The sequence below is a fragment of the Frieseomelitta varia genome, unplaced genomic scaffold (genome assembly GCF_011392965.1).
Source record: "Frieseomelitta varia isolate USP_RPSP 00005682 unplaced genomic scaffold, Fvar_1.2 scaffold_706, whole genome shotgun sequence".
Classification (NCBI taxonomy): domain Eukaryota; kingdom Metazoa; phylum Arthropoda; class Insecta; order Hymenoptera; family Apidae; genus Frieseomelitta; species Frieseomelitta varia.
In genome coordinates this window covers 72,153-91,678 of record NW_025110486.1, presented here as the reverse complement: position 1 = coordinate 91,678, position 19,526 = coordinate 72,153, and the positions used below count along the sequence as shown (strand labels likewise).

Genomic DNA, 19,526 nt, shown 5'->3' with positions numbered 1-19,526 from the left:
GTCGTTTTTTCCCTTCAGTTCAATTTCATTAATTCTTAACCGCATACTGGCAATTGTACGATATCGCCGGATCAATATGACACGAGATCACGGTTGCTCTTGATATTCGACCGTCGAGTATCTGTCGAGGAACTGTCGAGGAAGCGACATTGACGAGACAGTGAAAATGGAATAATGTCTTTCTTGAGACTTTTGAACAAATAATTTGTCAGTCAATGTGGTAAAAATTTATCGATTTCACTGAACGTTTTACGAGTAAAAAAGTATATTTTTAAAGTTCTTCTTTCGTGGCGAACGTTCAAATATTTTCACAGTGCGCTGTAAGTAGATTCGATCGTTAGGAATCAGTCACTGACAAGTAAGTAAAATTTCACTCCGATACCTGAAATTCGGACAAACAGGAGTTCATCATCGTTTCGTTCTAAATTAGAATGAACTGCATTACATGATTAGCCTCGAAATAATAGAAATTTGTGGAAATGAATTTCCAGAAAAGTGAAGTCGGTCGTTAGGAGTCAGACAATTAACTACAATTTCTCTCCGATAAGTAGAATTCAAATACATGAAATTTCATTATGACATTCACAGTCTACTAATATATATTACCGAGACATAATCTGAGCCACACACACACACACACACACACACACACACGATTCAGGCTGTATCAGACGTCAAATAAAAATCATCCCATTGTCTTCACCAATCGTGTATATCTACGTTTATCCACAAGATTAAATATTAAACGAAGTACAAAGTACGATCTACTCTGCTTATTAACGATCCTAAGCAAACGTCACGATTCGTTCACTTTTTCAGCTAGCACGAAATGCGACGCGCGTGGACACAGGAATCGCACCTGTCCGGGACTCGTCCGAGCCGCGAGCCTTAAACCTGTTGGCGGGATTCATACCGACTCCGGATTGATATATCTGCGCCGCTCGCGAATACTTTTCCTCGGTCGGTCGACCCATCGGCGCACTTTTTTCTCCCCTTTGTCCGCGCGAGACTCGAGGCGAGTGCCGCGTCATGAATCACGATCGAACGCGATGGCGAACGTGGGAAGGCGAAAGGGGAGAAACGGAAGTGACGATGGCGATTCTATGGCAGCGTCTCTCAAGAGGGAAGAGTGGTTTTCTCAAGGGGTTTCCTTTTTGTTTGCCAGCCTGCCGAGGTTTGTTTGATTGCTTCGCCCGACTGTTTCGAGGATCGTGGTTTATCTTCCGTGATCGGCGGTGCTCGCAGTGACGCGGTATTGTGAAGCAATATCGTAGGAGAAATAGGTTTCGATTTCCTCGTGCTCGATTCGAAATTGAAGAGCATAACTGCACCACTGATGACGGAATATTATCGATATTTTTCAACTGTTATAATTTCGTACACTATCCACTTGGTTATCTCACGTTAGTGCGTAAAGCCTTTGCTTTGTTTGACAGAATTTAATTTTTTCAAATTAACGAGTGGAAAATTAAGGATACTTTTACTCTCGAAATAATCACTCGCAATTGGACATTTATTGGTATCTTCCTTTTTTATTGGCATCAATAAATATTTGATATCCTTTTATTAACCACAAGATATGATATATAAATATCTGGAACAATTTGGGTTAGAAAATACAGAATAATACGAATTAAAATGAAGCAATCGAGTGCAACTTGCCTGCCTAAGAAAACTCGAAAATCAAAAAGGAAACGATGGTTGTTTTCATTTTGTCATATTACACGTATAATAATTGCTTCTCTTGCTTTAACGATATACTCAACGATCTGCAGTTGGAGATTAAAACGCACTTGCTTGACACGTAATATACACGGTATTAACTACGGGAACTTGCGGGAACAGTTTTTCTTCGGTCGTGAGATTTCGTTCACAGCCGTCGTATATCACGAGGTTTTAATTACACGAGTCGGTTCGACAGAGCCGACGTCAGCCGACGACGAAGTAAAAGCCTTTTCGTCAGCGCAGAGACGCCAATTAGCACGTGTTAAACGTCTCGAGAAGGTAGGAAACTTCATGTCGGCTGAAGTGCGATCTCTTTCACGTCAATCGTCACGCATCCGTGGCAGCAATCGAAACGCAACAAATTACCATCGCCCAATTATCGGTCCGCTAATTGAGAGGGAGTGGGATAAATACGTTGCGTAAAATTGCGTAAATCAAGGCGTGCGTAATATTTTAATCTTCGCCCGGCTAGATGGAATTTCACTTTCTGATTTTGGAAAGAAGAGAAAACATTTCATTTGCATTTTCTTTTCAATCAGTTTTTTCTGTATACTTATTTATATACAGAATATTTATATTTTTTCTTATTTGCCTAGATTTTATAAATTTTATAAATTTTATGGTAAATTATTGCTTGGTCCTCAATGGGTTAATATGGTTCATTATTATATATGAATTATTTAATATTATATATGAATGAAATTCATTTTCAAATGTTCAAACATAACCAGAGAAAGACTCACGAAAGCTATGAAATATGGTATTATACGTTACATAATTATTGAGTCATTAAGAGAGCAAGAATTTATCACGGTGTTAGAAATATTTTGATATTTCATAAAATTATAGAATTTCACTAGTTACGAGAAAAATCTACAAACTGGTTAGTTCTCTAACGTCACTGACATGTTGATTGCAACACGAGACATTTACGTTTTGTCTACGGGACAAAATATTTAATTTTCATAAGATATTGTATTACAACAAAGTAGAACGAAAGTCTATTTTTAGTTTTACAATATTATTATAAAATAATATTTATATTATTTAAAAAATTCATTGTTGATGATATTTGTCTCATTATAATTACTCTAAAATATTTATAAAAATAGTCGTCACCAATGACTATTGTAGCAGTGAACGCGTTAATTAATAAATTACTGTACAAGATGACCGACAGAGATACAAGAGATTCTAACGACAGAGAAGTAATTTGAATTTTTCGTTGTTTCGTGTCACACTGTCAAAGATGTTGTCATCATTTTTCTACGTATCTTTTTTAAACGAAGCTGACGGTGAATTCACGGGGGAAGAAAATGGCATTCGGTGGGCCGCGACAAGCGAAACGAAACGTTAGAAAAGGTGGTCAGAAACTTGCGCGTCGTCTTTCTCGCATCGCGATGACGTACGATAAAAAAGAATCTCATTTTCGTTGCACCTTGCGTGCGGTGGGCCACGCCTGCTAAATTATGTTTTTCCCAAATTGCCCCCAGTCACGCCCACTCGTACGTTCTCGACATCGAGAAGGGTTGACGGTCATTAAAGCGTGCACGATCTGCCGGCCGAAGCAGCGATCGCGTTCGTTCGACTTTCAATCCCTCGAAAAAAAAAAAAAAAAAAAACGAAGGAAAGAAGAAAAAAACCCCCGTCGTTTGTACAATCGTCTGGCAAATTGTATCGTCAAGAGTTCAGCTGTTTCTTGACTTCGTACACTCGAAACTGAAATTAAAAAAAAGAAAAAAAAAAGAAACAGTCGGCGTTACGTATACAGCTACGTTCCTTCATTAGCGGTGTACGATCGAGCCTGAGGAAACGATGTATTCGTTTGATACGGCTCGTCGTCGCAGAGACAGGCTTACAAAAGAAGTGGAGTAGCGTGTCAAATGCTTTTAATTGTTCGCGAACCGTTAAGGCGTTACATACCGAAGGAGAAATGCTCTTCCCGTGGAGACAAACATCGCGTTGATCGTTGTGCGACAGTCAGGCAAGAAACAAGCCGTCGCGTTTGTTTCGAAACGGAGGATAGTTAGCGTTGGAAAGTTTCGATCGAATTAAGTATTATTGAAAGAAAGTGAGGGTATAATGAAAGCACGATGGAAAGCGTGAGACTGTTATTACAGTAATGCAACGGAGACATATATTGTAATACGGTATAGTGGAAATATGGAAGCAACAGGTCGAAGGATAAAAATTGTAAAATTGATGGAAAATGCGAGTATCGAATTTAGAAACCAATACCCGTTTTAAAGTGACAATAATATAAACTCCAAAGAATTATTTTTATTCGTAACTTGAGAATGTACTAACTTGTTTTTCAATACTATTGTGATATCCGCTTGAATGTTTTATCGTAAGATAATTGTTTAGTGAATTATTCTTTTAATTATTCTTTTGAATTTCTTATGATAGATCGATCTCGATGAAATTGCACGAGACGACAGTATTAATTAAATTAAATCAAACTGAACAGGAAATTCGAAATTGGTCTACATCAACGTATGAACGAAACTAGTTAATCTTCTAGAAACACTCCCTTTTTTACGATTTCTATTTCTGCGAATAAGTATTACCTACTTTTTAAACGACCGTCGTAGCAATTGCAACGTTCTGTGCTGAAAAATCAATGGTAAGGGTACATTCTGGAAAGCTAATCGATCGAAGGACTCGGACAACTTAGTAAAACGTAGTTGTTGGGAATAATAGCCGAATTAGCAAGGCCATGCCAACGTCTATTCTTAACGTCCATTAAACTCGCGGCTCGAAAATCCGTCTGTAAATCTGTTGTCGCGGCTAAAAGCTCGCTCGTCGTGCGTCGCGAAGTGAATTACAACGAGAATATGGAATCTGTCGCGCATCAATGGTGAAATATCCATTCAGTAGCGGTTTCAGCCATGGCCAATCAGGACCCACCTCGAACAATCAGCTTTCGGGACATGTTTCGCAATCTCGTTTCGCAATCAACCGCGCAAGATGCTCTGAAAATCTCCGAGTCGGCGAAAAGTGGCGGTTAGACTACTCGTTTCGTGCGTTTTGACGAGGTAATCAGCCTGAATTGGCAACCTGCTTTCAGTGGGCGGATGCAGACAGTTGCGTGCCTTGTATTCGACGCTGACATTTATTGCTCGCTTTTGTTAATAACGTGGTTATTAATCGTAATTATTGAACGACTTGCGAAAGTTAAGACAGAGGTATGAAGAAGATCAGGGGACAAATACAACAATTTTTACACTCTGTTACATGTTGGTGGAATAGCAACATGTATTGTACAATTAATCCCTTGCCTAACAATTTTCTTTTCAATCTTCTTAGGTATGCATAGATTAATTTTAATTGTTACAAACATTATTGCAATATGTACAATTCTTATCTGAAGCGTTGATAGATCAACATAGGTACATATGTAACAGAATTTATTATTAATTACTGCATTGTTACACCGTGTCAGATCTAAAGTATCGGAACGTTATATATTTATTAATCTTTAATTTCAAGAATCGAAATTACAGTTCGTGCCAGGAGCATGACTCGATATTATAAGAGGAGTTAGGGAGTAGTTTGAAGGGTTGACTTTAACTCAAAGCTTGCTTAGCGAAACGATAGTCGTTAACGCAAGGTAAATGAATCTTTTAATCCATTATTTCTTCAACGCGGAAATAATCTACGGAATTTCCAATGGACTTTCCATTGCTGTTCGCTCTATTCTATCAGTTAATTACACGCCTCGAATGACAACCACTAGTTTCACTGGTCGCGTAAAGGGAAAGCAGCGTGCGCCATACGGATGCTTAGGTACGGATTTATGAGCGGTCGTGACCGAGGTACGTTGAAGATGTTCACGTGCGAGCGTCTGTTCAGGGAGAAAAGTTCATCACGGGTTAATCCTGAAATACGGCGACCGGACATTGAGCGTCCGCGGAGAAAATGCTAAGCCGTGTTAAACGATCGATCGTGGCTAACTGCCGGTGCATACGTTGGACGAGCCTCTGCACGGGAATTGCCCCATGAAAATACAGCTAATTTATCGTAGGCATTTTGGGAGAAAAACACGCGCGCATAGAGTCACTCGGAAGTATCTGGACAGTTGATTATACACTTGACAGAATGTAATTCAATTATAATATTACGGACGAAAGAAGTTCCGATTATTTTGTTACCATACAGAACCTGACGCGATAAAATTAATTTTCAAGTTGTTGCACGTTTTCAAAATATATCATGCGCGACTCCGTTTTTGAATGCGCTGTGCACAAAAGTGTTCGAACGTTTATAAGAATATCTTACGAATATATTATGAACAGGTTACGTTAAACATTTAGTATACAGCATGACTAACCACTTTAGTAAAAGGATTGATATATATAAGCGTCAAATGGTATGGAATTGTTTGATCGTATAAAATGATCTGTCATTGAAAACGAATGGCCACCTCGGTTGAATCAACTTTCACACTTGATCACGCAATTGCCACATGTTTTTCTCCAACAAAATTCAAATGAAGTGTCTCTCCCAATCATTCGGGATGTCTTTTTCAGTGAAAAAGTTGCCACTGCAATGGAGAAACGATGAAATGGAAAAAGGGGGAGTTAGCTTTTTCTGCATCGAATTTTTCAATATGTTTTTAAATGATCGTAATGTCAGAATTATAGGACATGCAAGAAACGGAAGTAATAATAAGAAGAGAAGGTCTTTGATTCGATGATACTTCGTATCTAAAAAGCACGTGAATCTCTCTGAAAATCTGTCATATCAAGTATCATATTAACTTTCTTCTTTGACGTATGCGTGTGAGTAGAACTTTGTCAAAACATGGCACGAACATTTCAAGAGCACATTTCCTTAATAAGAGACAGATATTACAGTTTGACCAACATTCTACATTCGTAGTTTCGAATTCCAACTCCCTTGTACTATTAATTTGGCATAGTTAAGTGGTTATTCGTGAACTCCACGTTGCTGATTCCTGCACCACTGCGTACTGGTTCAATCTCGGGATGCAAATGATCTGCGGTAAGTACAGGTCCGATCACGAGGCGCGCGATCGATTGCCTCCCCCACCCCTCCGTTCCGAGCTCTCCGGATGAATGGAAATCGCGTGAATGACCGAGGGAACGCCCTGGGTGATTGGGGTGAAGCCAGAACAAGCCCAGACCAGCGTGTGCGTGATCGAGGATGATCGGGGCGACTCTCTCTCCGGGAATCGTTGGATCCTTCAGTTTGCTCGCGTCGCCGCTCCGAGAAATCGTCGTCGAAATAATGCCTCCTGGAGGCATGCGTACGGCATGTGTCGTGGTGGATATCGAGGGAAACGAGAGAAAGATGCAAAAGCCGGGAAACGAGGAGAAGGGAGATGAACGACGCGGCGAATCTGCCGACGAACGAGGCAAGGAAAGAAAAAAAGAAAAGAGAAAGAAAGAAAGAAAGCAGAAGGAACGGCCGAAAGTGGAAAGTGGCAGGCCACCGTTATTGGCCGGCCGAAAACGCGGCGCCTCGAGGCGCAATATGCAAACGATGCTTTAAAACGGGATATTTGCGCTTCGCGCGGCTCTCCTCGCACACGCTCGGATAGCGCACGCACACGAACGCGTCGGCGAGCACCGCGGCCTCGCTGTTTCCTCGATGGCCAGACCCACGCATCTGGACCTGCGTCGGCGTCGATGGAAAAAAATCGCCGAGCACATGCGACCTGTAATCAGTCCTGGAGGAAACAAAAGGAGGAAACAAGACGGACGCGCAACCGGCTGATTAGGATTTACATTTAATCGAGATCGCGGCGATCGTCCCTCGGCGTGCTACCGGCCCGTAAAATTGATAAAGATTAGGTGGAGTGAGTAGCAGTTGGACGAGTAGTCGCCGCTATACTGTCGGAGGCGCAACTGTTTCACTATGATAAAACCTCTTTTTAGTCTCACGAGAGGGAGAGAAAATTAGGAGAAGGAGAAACGTTTCTTGGTTGAGTTGACCTGTTTGCATTTTTCAACCACTTAGCGATACAAGTTTTATTCTAGTTATTCGTGAGACAGGAAATCGTTTCGTTCACCTTCAACGGTGATCGTTTGAGTTTACGAACTATCTGGATCATCAATTGGATCATCACGGCGAGATAATATTGTCGGAATGCATTCAAAAGCGTAATATTACTCGAACGAGAGAGACTTTCTGAAAATCCCGCGTCTCGTTACCGATTCCGCAGGAATTCCGTTACGACCAGACTCTCGAGGTGGAGTACGACCCTTGGGGGAGGACCACGGCGGCGATGGAGAAAAGAAACGAGAGTGGCGAGATGCTGCGGCGCTTGGACAGGTTGCGAGGAGGTGGTTGCTCCACATATAAAAGAGCCGTAGCCCGAGGCGCGATTTTGCTACCGACGTTCCTCCGTGGTGTAACGCGTACAGCACTCGGAGAAGAGAGGAGCGGTAGAAACACCAGCAGCAGCAGAGGAAGAAGATGAAAAAGAAGAAGAAGAAGAAAGAGACGAAGAGGAAAGAAACGAGAGAGAGAGAGAGAGAGAGAGAGAGAGAAAGCGAAAAAGGGGGGAACGTCCATCTCATCCGTCCTCCTACCGTCCCCTCATTCTTGCTTCTCCTAATGATAGCGTGCACGTTGTACACCCTTCGATGCACCAGCGTCGGCTGCACCGCCAACAACAACAACAACAACAACTACTACTACTACTACTACTACGACGGCCGACAACAACGCGACCGAGCGCTGCTCGACGAATATATACACCGAGAAACGACGGTGAAGGCGAACCTAACTACCAGAGCACGCCTCCGCCTCCGTGCACTAAAACATTACCACGCCGGCAGCGTCGGCTGCCGTTCCTGCTACCTTGTAGGGTATCATCCGAGGCACGTATAGGGCCCTAAGTGCTATTCCAGGACCCCGAACCAGAGCCACCCTTTTCTCGTTCCTCTCTCTCCAGCTGAACACTCTGTCCCTTTCTATCGTGCCGGAGAGGGAGAGACGGATAATCGAGCGAGACCCGTGATTACCCATTGAGGGTGGAATTCATTATGGCGAAATCCAGGCTTGATACGCTGTTCCCCCGTCCCCTCCCCTTCCCCCTTGTTGCTCGTTCCTCGTCCCTGCTCTTCCCAATTTCATCTCTGTCTTCGTCCTTCGTTCTTCTTGTCGTTCCACACGACGTGCTTCCATCCGACGTGTCTCTTTCTGTGCTTCTGCTTTCCACATTTTCCTTTTTTTTTAAATATTTGTTTCGATTTTCTCTTTGCGACTGATCCATCTGGCGATTCTCTTCTCGCGTTTTCTTAACGCCCTTGACAGGAGGGAGTTAATTTCATTTAGCAAGTCGTTTCTTGGACAAATTTCTCATAAAGGTAAATTTGTGAGAATTGTCAAAACGTTCTATGTTACGTACAATTAACTTATGTAATAACTGGAATTTCAGAAATCTCTGTAAACTGCACAGCCTCAGCTATGATTTTTTGCTTCTGCTCGATTTCGTTTCAATAGATATCAAAAATTAATCGCCAATTCTATATTTAATAAGCAATATGGGCAAATTTGTTGCCTGAGCTGTCGCTAAAATTCAATTGTCCGGCCCGAGCTGGTTCATTCAGATCCAACTTTCGTAAAAATCCAGTGGCAAATTGGCTGCAAGTTCGCTACAAATCAGCCGCCGGCAACGGGTCCAATTCCGTCCGTCACAAAATTCAATTTATCGAAACGGAAACGACGGACGTGTCGTCTTCTGGCTGTTTCGTTCCTTTCCTGTGGTTTTTGCCAGTCGCCGCTCTCCCGGCCGATGTTTTTTGCAGCGTCGGGCCCAGGCTGCTCGTTTCTCGCAGAGCCACTCGACGTCGCGGCGTACGTGACAACGATAATCAGCGAGCTTAAGTGGGGTTTAATTTCCTTTGGTGCGGGCGGTGGAGAAAGGTGTACCGGTGAACTAAAGGAATCGGGAGGGGAAGGGTGGGACGAGAGAAGGGAAATGCGTGTATACACCTGCCAAGAAACACGCGGACTTTGTGCACAGGCGGACCTCACGCTCGCGAGAAAAGGAGAGGAACTTTCGAGGGACTGATAGAAAGAGAAAGGAGTACGGACGAACGAAGAGAGACGAAGAGAGAGGATTGTTGGACGTGAGCTACGCCTCGGACAGGGACACAAGAACGTCCTGAGCACGCCCGCGCCACCTGTAATTGGGTCCAATCATCGTGGTTCTCATGCTGACCGATCGTTTCCATCGCTAACCGGTAACTGTTGTTGGTTGCTCGACTCCGCGCTACGGTATCAGGTCGGAATAAAATTAATACGCGTTTTGTCAAACCTGTCATTTATCGTGGAGGAAAGTTTCGAGAGGTTGTCGTTTATCAGGAAAAATGTTTTTATGGTGTCTGATCAGTGCAGATTTTTACGCATTTCTAAGTTTTTATAAATGTACATTGAAAAAAATGAAATCTAAGTGGGAGTTTGTTTCATCGACTAAGTATCACCGTAAATATTGTACTTTGCGTATTTCACGCATTTTTTCATATTACATGCATTTTAAATTTACCACAAATGCATGAAAATCCGCAGTCTATTGATTAGTTTCGCAATCGACAGCGCACGAGCTTCTTTAAAAGACCACTTTAACTTCTTAATTTCATTACAACTGTTCCCGACTTTTAATAAATGGCAATTCGGAGAAGCCAATGATGTTCATTTTATTCTAATTGGAATTCTCATTGAACTTTCTCTTCTGTTTTTATGAATGTTGCTCGAACTAGCGAGATTCGTTGTCACAGGAATGGAGTGACGTGACTTTATTTGCTTTCGCATTTGGTTTCTAGGAATATTTTGAACTGAAAGTAGAGATTCGACTTGGATTGATTAAAGGCAGTCATAAGATCTTGACAATTTTGTTTGATCTAGAAATCATTCGACACTGTGATGTCAATACGGAATGAGAGTTGCTGGTTGACTGCGCGTACAGAAGCCACGTCGCATCTCCGGAGGCAGCTGCCTTGACTTCTTTGCCTTGCCTACACGGACTGTATCTATCCTACTGAATATAGCGATGGATTAGAACAATCCTCGAACCTGTCCAAAATTCACTCACACGTACACGACGTGTATTTTGAACTAACTGACACTTGTCATCAACCCTTTCGAGTCAATTGTCTACTGAGATGTGAGTGCTAATTGCATCTAAAATGAGTTCCGAGTAAATTAGTTGTCCATCTTTGGATTCTATTGAAATACTCCCAATTTTAATGGAGACTCCCGGGAGATCTCGTCAATAAGTAAAAACAAAAGACAGAAATTAATCGACAATTTTACAATCAGAAAACTCTCGATGGCACCGTGTAACAACCCTCCGTGCTCCGAATCAAATTATCGTTGCTGACGGTCGCTCTAAAAACTGAAGCCTAAAGTCGTCCGCGTGTTGCTTCCATAAATCGTCGATTCGAAGCGTGAGCAATCGTTGTAGACGCGGTGCGTAACAGCCAGCGAACGGGTGGTGTGGAGGGGAGAGAGGGAAGGAGGAGAGTGAGAGGGTGGAAAAAAAGAAGTTCAATCGGAAAAATCCACATACCGGCGGTCCTTCTCTCGCTCGGTAAAGATTATCTCAATTATGAACGCGTAAAAGAAGCAGACTCATGCCGGCGTGCTCGGTCATCATCGTCGTGAGAGCGCAATCGCAATGGTCTCCCTATATCCCGGTGCGTGCGCGGGTATAAACCGCTTCTCCACCTTTTCCTTTTCCTTCCTCCTCCTCCTCCTCCTCCACCTTCCCTTTTTTCTTCCCATTGGTACGCGCGAACACGTACATATACGCCTCCACCTGCCACTCGACGATGAACCGCTTATAAAACCCCGGCGAAGGGAACAACTTTTAGCTCGTACCACCGTAGACAACGTCCACGCTCCTTCTTTTCCACGAGAGATGGAAGCTTCCATTTCGTGATGGGCCATCAAGCGTTTTGAATCGCATTCGAACGTAGGTACCTACACGCAGCGTAGGAATTCGAATCGTCTCGAATAGGATTTGACACCTGAAAAGTTACGAAAGTTGAATCGGAGTCGTTGAATCATCGATCTGAGAAAAAATTAGATCCAAATTACAATTTAATCGTAGTAAACGCTTATAAAACAAGTACATCTTATGTCTTAGCTTCTATGGTACAATGAGGGATGATTTCACGCGCAGGAAACAGAATATTTTCACTTCGTAACAATATTGGTACTGTTATTTATAACTATTTCTTTTTCTTGCTTTTTCATTTAATTTAATATTGTATACAATGATACAATCGAACACTTAATTGAATAGGTAAAATTATACTGGGATGGAATCTCAACTACGATATCATTCGCGTAAATATTTCTTGACACGTACGATCGTACGAACATATATCAAGCAAAGAAATCATAAAGCAAGGAATTAATCTAAAACTCGTCTTCAATAAAATTCAAATTTCGCACGCCAACGATTTATCCTCCCTCCCTATCAGCCACGAGTAATCACCTCTTGCCCATTACCGATTCATCTTGCGTATACAACATTTAACCACGAAGTCATTAAATCATTACGCGAGTCTTGCGGATTTCGCTTGAAATCGGCTTCAATCCCCGAGAACCTCCTGTCTTCATCTTCCTCCATAGATTCACAGGCGCCATTGAACGCGCTCGTGAACGTAATGCACCTCCTGTTGGATGAAATTTTTTTCAAACGTAAGAGTCAGAGTGAGCAGAAGAAAAAGAAGAAGGTTGTCTACGAAGTTGTTCCCTCCACCATTAGTCACCGATTTTTTTTTTTCGCGTGCTTCTGTGAATTTGAAACGACCAACGAATTTCTTGGAAATCTATCGTGCTCTATCGTTCTGATCTATTAATATTTAAGTTCGTTTTATGTGTTCTTTGCATTTGTTATTGTAAGAATTTCATCCCTTTGTTGGATGAAATTTTTCATCCGGAACTCAGAATGGAGCGAGAGTAGAGACGGGATCGTTCGAACCTCAATTTTGAGACGATTCGATATTCTTCTAAATAGAATTCGATGTTCTCAAAATTTTGACAGTCTTGGAAATATTGGAAACGTTCGAAACACTCGAAGACCTTTGATAAATCATTTGAAAATTAAAAAATTAATAAATTATCGATCTTTATGGAAACGCCACGATACGAAAAGAATGCTGCGAAAATATAAACTCTGCTCAATCGAAAAACCGAGGGGAGAAAAAACACAGTCGAATCGGGTTGGTCAAAGTGGCGAGAACAAGGGATACGATTACTTTTGCCGTGTGTGGCGCGCGCGAATGCTTTCGATTCTCGACGGGGCCCTTTTGGTCCCGCGCTACCGGCTTGATATCAGCTGGCGTAATCGCTTGGCATTCTTCGCGTACGCCGCGAAAGAAACGAGCGAACGGGCCGCAACTTATGGCGGCGCCGTGCAATGACATCAGTAAGCTGGAACGGGTCCGTACGTCATCGTTGCGTACGCGAGATTCCATAGATGAACGCTCGATACGCGCTTATTAATGCAACGCCGAGGATCGCCCAACTCTGCTCAATGGTGGGCGAGGGGGGAAAAGAAGAAAAGGAAAGAAAATAACGAAAGGAGAGAAAGAAAAGGACTGAAGAAGAAGAAGAAGAAGAAGAAGAAGAAGAAGAAGAAGAAGAAAGGAAAGGAACGAACGCAACGGTTCGTTGGACAACTTCTTCGAGCGGTGAGGCGCCGATAAAGTTTCACCTCGCGGTGTAATCGTTGGCAAGGATCGCCAGGTTGTCGCTGTTACTTCTTATTCCGGCGCGGGGGCGAGCTTATCTGCGCGAACGACACCCTTCCTCCTTGTCTACCTGCCTCGTTCGCCTCCTCGCGCTTTTTATTCCCTTCCGGCTCCCGGCGTATCTCCGTTTCGCGATCTTGTCATGTTCGGCAGAAACTCGCCTGTTTCTCGAAAACGATTAACGAGACCATCCGAGTCTGCCGGCACGACGAAAGTGTTCACTTTGTCTCTCGTTTGGCTGTATTAAAACATTGTTATGATGCCAGGTGATGGTTTACCTTGTTAGTGATTGATTTGCGTGAAAAGCTGATTATGAAAGCTGTCTTTTATCTTTTTCGAAAATTGTCTCTTTATAACACTAGGTTCTTATAGGTATAAATATTTGTCTTGTTAACAATAAAATTGTGTTGAACACGGTATATTTTTTTATTCATATATTTGCTGCACAAAAGTTCTGATAAAGTATATCTGCGAGTAGTGTTAGTAGCATAAGTAGTACTTGTCAATATACAGCGAGTCACAGAAATATTCTTATTCCTTTTCTCGTCAATAATGACATACGTCGAAATAATTAAGTTTAACTAATTGATAATTGAAAATTGGCAATTGGAGAATCTGAAGTTTCGATGTTAGGAAAATAGACTTCGACAATAGCTACAAATTGATGAGAAATAATCACAAATGATACAGAGACGGACCAATATCCTTTGACTCTTCGTCGAATCGCTTTTAAGACAAGACATTTTTAACGATTCAGGTTAGATAAATATTTCGATCTCGTCATGTAAACATTTATCAAGCGATTAATTCAAACAAAAATTACAGAATACAACATATCAACCGATATAACCCCTACCCTAATGGGTCAATTCACCAGCGCTTTGCCAGTTTCTCAACGTTATCCCCATCCCCAGATCTGCGCGTCCATTCGGTTCCTTTTTCAAACCGTGGCTGAAAGTCGTTTTGGAACTCGGGTGTTTGACGAACGGTCGGCAATGTCCGGCGTGCATTCCCCGATAGTTTCGCAGGCCGCGTTAAAAATACCGGTGTGACCGTGGCGCATGGAAGGGTCAAAGGCACGCGGTGGTTATAAAGCGTGCGCGGTGCCGCCACCCGCGTGCAACGTATAATAATAATTAAAGCCGCTTAATTACCGGCACGTTGGCGGGAAGGATTCGGACGGGCGATAATTCAACGGCGGCCGAAGAATCCCGGAGGGGTTCGCGCCAAGCGTTCGTCGTAAGCGCGTGCACCGCGAATGCGACGCAGGGTGGACGGGTGAACGTTGTCGGTGTCGCACGGGGCAAGGATAGTCCGCAGAAGCACGAAGCAGTTAATATTGTCCCCCGAGGGTATATTTTACCGGAGATACGATCTTCGGGATGCCTCGCTAAAAGCTACACGTGTTTATCAGCGTAAGTCTCTTCTTTCTACCCTCGTTCGAACCTCGGACCCGCTCCTTCCTCCGCTTGGTCCAGCCGCCTGTTTTGGGGTAACGTCCAGCGTTCAACGTTCGATACACGGTTTTATCGAATCTGCATCTGCCGAAGTGTTTCTTCGAGGCTGCGACATCGAGTTTCCCGTTCGATATAGACACACTGCCGTTCGTATACACCTGTTGCTTTCGAGGTGAAGCGGGATAATTGACCCAGGTTGTCAGAATTTTTAGCCTCTCACCCCCCTTTTGAGGAACAGGATGTAAAAATTGAAACACGCGAGTGCAACTTTTTTAAGAATTTGTTTTCAATGCTGTAATAAATATTTGTAATATTTTAACGTAATTTTTTTTTTTTTTCGTTGAAACAGTATATATTTATAAAAAGATCCAGGTACCTCGATCCTAAAAACTCCACTGTACAACACTATACAGGAATACTGGTTGGCATTTTCTTTCCTTTCAAACGTAATAATTACTTACGTTCCCGGATTTCTGTTGCATATCGTATTACATTTAACAAAAAAGTGATCTTTCACTTGGTAAAAGAAGTAAGAAATACAGTAAATTCGCTAACTCAAAAGCACAGCTACTTATCTGTCTCATCAATCCCGCGAATTCTCAAAAATGGATCGCGAAGAAAGAGCATATTTTCGAAAGTAGGCTTGTAAAAAAAAAAAAAAACTCCACTTGAGAAACTTCCACTAGAAACTATTAGATCATTGACAGCCACAGTCACTCAGGGGACACTTGAGAAGCGGCTCGATCGTGATCGATGCAACGGCGCCCCGTTTACAGCTGGAATGGGTTGCCGGATGATAAAGCTCCTCGCGGGGGTTTTAGATGTCGTACGAACCGGGCGATAACGAGCCGTTTCGATTACCAACGGTGCCCTCCGGTACCACGGCACCGCGCGCGCGCGCGAGATAAATGCGCCAGATAGGAAAGTACAAATGATCGAGGGCCGTGATCGAACGACCGGTACACGAGTGTGCCGCGAAACGGCCCGCATGACGAATTTCTCTGAAAGCGGTAATCGGCTAGTTAGAAGTGGGTACACGATATTGCCGACAAGGTGTTGCCGCTTCGAGATCGCACAATCTCTACCGGAATTTCTCCCCTTTTGCTCCCGATGGTGATTAGCTCGTTTCGTGATAGCACGTTTTCGCAGAGATTTTTCTTCGTGAGAGTTTCAACTGGATAATCCAGTGGGAATTCCAAGCCGAGAACCCGATAATCAGCGCAACATTGTCGAATGTCTCTCGATTTTCTTCTACTTGATTTACCGGTCGGACGCGGCGAACGCGGAATTACACGAAACGACGAGGTATTAGGCGCCGGTATAGCGTTTTAGTTACAGACGATTCTTTCACAGCGCCACAAAAGATACTTCGGATCGATAACAGGTTCCAATGAAAAGTTTCGAAGCTGTTGGAAGCCGGTTGCACCGATACCATCGAATATCTGGAACGAATCCCTCCTAGATAACGTCAGCAAGTCCTACGTTACAAGCTACCGCGTGAGGTTCTTATTTCCAGCGGACTGTGCGCGCTAACGTGTCATTACGGATTATACTGTTTAACTTTATTAACGAATTTCTTTTTTTCTTTTCTTTTTTCTTTTTCACCGGTGACACCGGCTGTTTGCTCTGGCAGCGCGCGTGCGCGTCATTCGCCTCGGCGCGAGTCGAGCGAGAACCGGCGGGAAACGAACAGATCGTTCGATTAAGGAATCAAACGGCCGAGAGACGGGAATTATAAATCGGGGGGATTGATTGGCCAAGCTGGCCCCGAGTAAACGAACGTAAAATTACTGTGATTAAGCAATATAATTCATTATTGCGAGCCGACGTTACGCCGAAATAATTTTGTTCAAATAATGCCAGAGTTGGTAGAATACAAATTACGCGCGCGATCGTAAGCGCGTACGCGCCGTCGCGGTAATGATACCTCCAGCAAAACGATCGGCGTCTATTATTGATATCGGCGGCCGCGCTGCCGATAGCCACCGGTCCGATAAAAATCGAACGGTACGGTAGCCAAATTTTACATACATTATCGTGGCTCGACACGATCGCTACGCCCCGTATCGCGATTCTCCGTCCTGCTTCGACCAGCTAATTGTTTATAATCTGCTTGCCTAATTTCAACGGCGTGATTGCACGTTCCGGTCCGCGTTGCGCGCGGTGGCCGACGAACGTTATCATCGTGTACTTTTTAATACGCTGGCGAAATTATCCGTGAAACCTGAAATTTCCGAGAGCTTCGCCTGGTATCGGTGCCCGGCCGCACTTTTGCTCGCCTTCGTCCGCTCCATCGCGATCCTCGCGTTGTTCCTTCTCCTGGGAACATCAGCTTGCGACTCTCTTTGATAATACGGTACAACGTGACTACTATTTGGTAGTCGTTGTGAATATTCACGTACGCGGAAATTCGTATTTCGTTCATTTTCTTCCATTTTGAGGGATTTTGTTTGACGTGGAAAGATTTTGATTGATATTTCAGAGATTTTATTGATAATGTCAGACTGTAAGTAAAACTTAGAATCGAATTTTATGCGTCTTATAGTGACATAAATTCACCATGCGATTTCGTTAATAAAATTACTAAACTAAGATGATAGACGCTTATATATATATTTCTTTTTACTACAAATTTTATAGTAAAATTTTGTTACAATTTTATTAACAAATTTTTAGACGGTAGTTAGATTATAAAATGTTTGTTTATAAAGAATATACGTACAATGTTGAAATACAAATGTGTAATCTATTGTCATTTATATTTTTTTCAGGTATGATACTTTCTGAAGCGAAGAAGGAAGGAAAAAACGCCTAATCGCGAAGAAAAGATGGAATTTATGAATTTTTTCGTCATATCATGAGGATGTATCTCTTTGTATCGAAACGTTCAAAGCATTTAGAGAAGGATGGTTCGAGGATCTGCAGAATTAATCACGCTAAAATTGTTAGATGATTCAGTGAATATCTAGGATAAAAAGAAACACTAATTTGTCGATTAATTTAGTTTAATTATCATTTCGATGGCAAAAATTAAATTTAATTGAGGGGTATGTGTAAATCACAAAATTATTTTAATTAATATATATGAAAAGATTTATTTTACGATTTTCAATTATAATTGTAAAAGTAAATAATATCAAAAATTTTAAACAAAATTGCTTGGCAATTTTTCTAAATCTCCATTTGGATACATGCCTTTCAACAAATTTGAACACTTTTGTCGGCCAGTCAGAAGTTATATCAGAGAATTCGTTGTAATATTTATGTATGTATATGGAACAAGGAAATCGCCACGAGGCGACGTGGTGAAATAAAACCGAAAATGTCGAGTGGTCGACAGGTAAAACCATGGAGGAGAACCATCGTTGGCGCGCGTGGTTCGCCGTTTCATTTGCATATTCAACGCTCGCCGTGTTACAACAATAAAATACCGGTAAACACGTGTTTCGTGGTACATTATGGTCTGACTTTCGACAGCCGAGTCGCACTTTTGGCCTGTTCCTCGCCGTTCCTGCCTTTTCGTGAACGATCAACACGCTACCGCGACCGTAATCGCAAATTATCCTTGCATCCTGTGATCGCCTTTCAAATCTTTCTTCCTCTTCTCGTTTCTTCTGTTTTCGAAATTATCAGCGAGCGACGCTTGAAAATATGCTTAGAATACTTGTTGATATTATTCAAACAATATTTACGGACTGTGTAGGTGGTTGGAACAATTTTCTGAAGGACAACATGAAAGGATGAAGATGCCTATTTGCAATCATGAAATCAGAGCCACTTCTTGTGGACTAGATCATTTTCTCCATGAAGGTATAATAACAATTGTACTCAATATATATATCTCTCTTTACATATACCTAGGACAGAAGAAAGTTTATGTATTAAAAAATTCGCTTTCTTTCTATCTCCACACCATATGTTTAGTGTTTTATTTCAACTAGAGTATTTACAAGGTTGTACAATAACTGACTGTCGTTCAAACACTAATTGTTAAAAATAATATTTGCGAGTGGAGACGTAGGAGGTACGCACAGGCAGTACAGTGGATATCTACTTCGTAGCGTAGAAGAACCAATGATAATCTGTTTTTTTTTTTTTTTTAATTATTTAATTACTCAGGATGTCTTGTCTGCAGTACCTTGGGCTTGGAGTGCCCTTTAACCTGCATAAAGATTGATATTACTAGTTTGTGGATATTTGTGTAGTTTGTTTGCACGATGAGGTGAGGTTAGGCTTGCAGGAAAATCTGTGCATTGGAGTCGGACCTTATATATCTCCGACTCCCTTTGTGTCTTTTCCGGGTCGAAAAGGATCTGGAAGTTTACTGTCTAACTGAAATTCGCTCGGTCAGGGCCATGAGGGTTTTTTTTTTTCGACAATTACCTCATGGCCTTGACGGTACTACGTCCAGGATCCACGTCGTTGAGGACGACATATTTATTATATTATTTATGGTACTGCACGGGTCGTGTATATAATATACAGTTCATACCTCTAATCTAATTTTACAAATGAACACATGTACAATTTAATCAAGATGTAATGTGATTTTTAGTACAACAATACATACCATACATTTAATTTAATTACTAGACCGTAATAACAA

General features: G+C 42.2%; 1 long non-coding RNA gene across 1 annotated transcript in view; it reads left to right on the top strand.

Moving 5' to 3' along the window:
- The window catches only part of LOC122535350, a 52,481-nt gene extending 34,520 nt beyond the window's left edge, over window positions 1-17,961 (top strand). The window contains exon 3 of the long non-coding RNA XR_006308144.1: window positions 17,692-17,961. This is a non-coding gene — a long non-coding RNA (uncharacterized LOC122535350). The remainder of the gene's footprint in view (window positions 1-17,691) is intronic.
- Window positions 17,962-19,526: the final 1,565 nt, after the last annotated feature.